General features: G+C 44.4%; 1 pseudogene; it reads left to right on the forward strand.

Annotated features, from left to right (window-relative positions):
* The first annotated feature begins 528 nt into the window (after positions 1–528).
* LOC124246812 (ribose-5-phosphate isomerase-like) lies at positions 529–1,602 on the forward strand (annotated as a pseudogene).
* The last annotated feature ends 3,408 nt before the right edge of the window (positions 1,603–5,010 follow it).

The following is a 5,010-nucleotide window of genomic DNA, read 5'->3' on the forward strand; positions in this document are numbered from 1 at the left end:
TGATAAGAGTTTCTAGAGATAAGTTCACCTCCCCTTTCTTCCTGGTACAGAAAGGGAGACATCTTTACAAATGGAGATTTCCCTTACATTACATTACATTACAAATGTAAATGTCTCTTACAAAGGGTAACTTCTACTTGGTTTTCACACCTTTCCCCATATCTGTAATTTTGTTTGTTTGTTTGTTTAAAGATTTTTTTAAATTTTTTCCCTTTTTCTTCCCAAAGCCCCCTGGTACATAGTTGTATATTCTTCGTTGTGGGTCCTTCTAGTTGTGGCATGTGGGACACTGCCTCAGCATGGTTTGATGAGCAGTGCCATGTCCGCACCCAGGATTGGAACCAACGAAACACTGGGCCGCCTGCAGCGGAGCCCGAGAACTTAACCACTCGGCCATGGGGCCAGCCCCCCCATGTCTGTAGTTTTTAAAAGTAACTAGCCCAAAATAATCCTTATGCCAAAGAGACACATTTTGGAGTGGCCAATTCTGATCCCCCACAGGTGTATTAAACATACTTTCGACTTACAATGGATTTATCAGGATGTAACCCTACCGTAAGTCAAGGAAGATATATATAATTGTAGTTTCTTCACACAATGGGATGAATACTATACAGCAGTGTTAATGAACAAACTACTGCTACCTGTAACATGAATAAATCTAACCAACATGTTGAGCAAAAGATGCCAATTATAAAAGTATTCATGGAGTGAGGCGTCGCGGGCCGGGGGCGTGGCCTCTGGCGGAGACGGGAACGGTTGGAGTGGGACGTCCCGGGCTCCCACGTGCAGCTGCTGGGGCTGGCGCAGTCCGGGACCCGCAGCGGCGCTGGCAACACAAACACCAGCGGCCAGGACGCTAATAGCGTTTGCCCGGCCCCCTCCACGATGTCCAAGGCCAAGGAGGTCAAGAAGCTGGCGGGCCGCGCGGCCGTGGAGAACCACGTGAGGAATAACCAAGTATTGGGAATTGGAAGTGGTTCTACAATTGTCCCTGCTGTGCAACGAATAGCTGAAAGAGTGAAACAAGAGAATCTGAACCTCGTCTGTATTCCCACGTCCTTCCAGGCCCGTCAGCTCATCCTGCAATACGGCTTAATTCTCAGTGACCTGGACCGACATGCAGAGATGGACCTTGCCATTGATGGTGCTGATGAAGTAGATGCTGACCTCAGTCTCATCAAGGGCGGTGGAGACTGCCTGACCCAGGAGAAAATTGTGGCTGGCTATGCCAGTCGCTTCATCGTGATTGCTGATTTCAGGAAAGATTCAAAGAACCTTGGGGATCAATGGCACAAAGGAATCCCCATCGAGGTCATCCCAATGGCCTGTGTCCCAGTGAGGCGAGCTGTGACCTAGAAGTTTGGGGGTGCGACTGAACTTCGAATGGCCATCAAAAAGGCAGGTCCTGTGGTGACAGATAATGGGAATTTTATCCTGGACTGGAAGTTTGACGGGGTACACAAATGGAGTGAAGTGAACACAGCTATCAAAATGATCCCAGGCGTGGTGGATACAGGCCTATTCAACAACATGGCTGAGAGAGTTTATTTCGGGTTGCAGGACGGCTCAATGAACATGAGGGAGAGGCCTTTCTGTTGACCCTGTAAGAGCGGAGTGTGTTCACCTTGAGCCTCCAGCCCACAGTTGAGGTGCACATGCCTCTCCAGGGGTCCTTGCCTTAATGGATCTGCCAGGCGGACAGCTGGCAGGGTCGAGGGTTGGATTCAATCCAGTCTTTTGAAGTATTGTTACTAAATGTCTTTTTAAAAAGAGAAATATATATATTTTTACTATGAACAATACTCAGGGTTTTTTTATAATGTAGAACTTGATTTCATGTTTTATATGAAACATTTACCAAAAAAAAAGAAGGGGACTATCTTTTAAACTTTTAACTTGAGCCTGCTGGTTAAGCTTCTGAATATTGGGTTTGCTGAGAAATGTAAATCAAACCTTTTCTTTAAACTGGTAAAATGAAGGACCCGCCCGGCAGTGATTCCCTGATGCCTTACTGGAAACATTGGTTTACTTTTCTACCACACTCTGTTTAGTTTTTAGTTTTCGTTGTGATCACGCACAATACCTGGTTACATATTTTAAGATGAGGTTTACAAAAGTCTGGTAAGTGGTGCAGTGTGGTGTGTAGTGACCCAGTGTAAATTATCAGGGAGAAAATGTGGTGGTTCTTCTGCTAAGATCAGGGGGTTCATTCAGACCCCTGTTGGAAGCAGTTGCCCAGAAACACTTGCCAGTACTGCCAAAGCACTACTGTGAAATGTGAAATACTTTTTAATGATTGCCTTTTTGTTAATATTTTTTCCATTCCTTTATTATTACTTGCATGACTTGGCATCAGAAGTTGTCACCTCTTCATATTGTTTGAAATAAAACAGTATGGTGCCCCCCCAAAAAAAGTATTCATGACTTCATTAAGATGAAGTTCAAAAACACACAGGCTGGAAATCAGATAGCAATTATCATTTGGAGGGTCATAAATGGATTGGAGGAGGAGCAGGGATTCTGGGGTCCTGGTGATATTCTATTTCTTGATCTGATTCTGGTTACATAGGTGGGTTCACATTGTAAAAATTCAGAGCTGTACCTTTGTAACTTGACTGCTTTTCTATTTGAATGTTCATCTCAATTAAAAAGAAAAGTTTACTTTAAAGAAAAGTGCCTGGTATGATGGGAAATGCTGAACAAGTCAGCCTAGCTGGAGTCGTGAAGGAGAAGACTGAAGGCAGGTGAGAAGGGAGCCAGAAGATGGAAGGGCCTTGAGTTCCAGACCACAGGGTTTAGCCTTTGTTCCACAGGCAAAGGAGTGCCACCAACTGCTCTTGTTTTTGTTTTTTGAGATAATTGTAGATTCATACGCAGTTGTAAGAAACAATACAGATAAATCCAATATATCCTTCATCCAGTTTCCCCTAATGCTGACATCTTCCAGACCTATAGTACAGTATCACAACTAGGAAACTGGCACTGATACAATCTACCCACCTTATTCAAATTTCACCAAATTCACATGCACTCATTTGTGCCTGTATGCATGTGTTTAATTCTACGCAATTTTACCATGTGTAGATTCATGTGGCTACCACCACAGTCAAGATACATACAGAATAGTTCCATCACTAGGATCCCTTGTGCTGCTCTTTCAAGGAATGGTTAAACAAAAGGTGGTACATCTATACCATGGAATACTACTCAGCAATAAAAGGGAATAAACTATTGATACACACAACAACATGGATAGATCTCAAGGGAATTATGGTGAGTGAAAAAGCCTATCTCAAAAGGTTTATATACTGTATAGTTCCATTTATATAACATTATTGAAATGACAAAATTATAGAGATGCAAACATTAGTGGTTGCCAGGGGTTAGGGAATGGGGGAGGGAGGGAAGTGGCTATAAAAGAGTAGCTACAAAAGCTTTTGAGCAGAGGAGAGATATGAATAGCACAGGCCCAGACCACCCCTACCCCAATGCCACTGCCACCCTCAGAAGCTGCCTCGTGCTGCTTTAATACCTAGTGCATTAACAATGGCTTGGGTTTTAATTAAAGGGTCCTGTTGATAATGGGCCCTCCCCACTGGCAGTCAATCTAGTATCATCCGTCCAGTGAGGAAGGGTGCTCGCTCCTCTGCACCAAATCATCAATAGGTGACAACTTTTTGTTCCACTGCAGACATCCTAGAAGAGCTGAGAGCACTTTGACATAGTCAGTGCACTAGTTGTCTTGTGAGTTTGGGAGGGCTTTTCTTTTTCCTCTTGCTCCTGTTTCTTCCCTGAATATTATTCTATTAAACTGTTTTAAAAACAAAATATGTTGTTGAGGATTTGGAGGGGTTGGTGGTTAGTATGACATTTCTCTGTTATTTTGAAATTAGACCCATAGGAAGCCTCAAGGCACACATTAAAGTCTGACATAATACAGTTACAAAGGAGGATTAAGGGGGCTGATGATCTCCCACAAACAGGCAACTCCCTGATGTACTAATGAATGGCACACTGGGCCCCAGGGCCAAGTAAGGAGAGAAAGTGCATTTCACAAACACACACCAGGGAGAAAATCCATGCCCTGTAGAGAGTTATGCTAGGCCTCAGGTACAACCAACCTGTAAGTATAACTTTGACTCTGCTTTAATCCTATGAGCCAAGCCCTGTGCATCCTGCTGGGGAAACCTTCTCTGCAGTAAGGAGATGATCTATGATATGGGGATGGAAGAGCTTCTTAGAGGGGGACATGTGAGCTGGGCCTAAAGGATAAGCCGTTTGCTGGGTAGCAAAGGGGAGAAGAGAGTGGTATTCCAGACAAAGAGAACAGCATGAAGAAAGCTACAAGCTTGGAGTGAACTGGGGTGACTGGGGAGTGCAACATGCAGAGAAAAGTAGGGGAAAATGAGGCAGGAGAAGTAAGGTGGCTACCAGATGAGGAAGGACCTTGTCTGTCATGATAAAGAACTCAGTCTTTAAGCAATGGACAAGCATTAACAGTTTTGAAAGCAGGTGTATGATCAGTATTTTAGAAAGACTAATAGAGTGGCCCCTTGCAAGCAGATAAATTAGAAGCGGCGAGACTCTGGTCAGAGACATCAGTTAGGAGTCCAATGCCTCCTCTCATCCTCCTCACTAAGCCTGAGCCAAAGAAATGATCCGACTTCCCAGAGATTTACATGTTAAGGTGGTTTGACTACAAGCACTCCCTTCTCTTGTCGAGACATGACTTGTCAAAACCAGGATCAGGCTCTTGCTGATTGAAAAAGGAAAAAAGCATTGAGCACTGTTTAAAAAGGGGTGGAGGCTCCCAGCTCCAGGCTACAAGATTCAGACCTTCTGAGCCTGTATGGTGAACCATCAGTGCTCTGAGGGCCTTCTTGAGAAAGATCTAGTGCTGTGTCCAGGCTGGGGAGTCAGGATGTCTGGGCACACCTGGTAGATGGGAAGTGGTCTGAGAGATGTCTGTATGGAGGGTAACTAAGGAGCCTCCCGGGAAGGAACATA

This window comes from Equus quagga, chromosome 1 (genome assembly GCF_021613505.1).
Source record: "Equus quagga isolate Etosha38 chromosome 1, UCLA_HA_Equagga_1.0, whole genome shotgun sequence".
Lineage (NCBI taxonomy): Eukaryota > Metazoa > Chordata > Mammalia > Perissodactyla > Equidae > Equus > Equus quagga.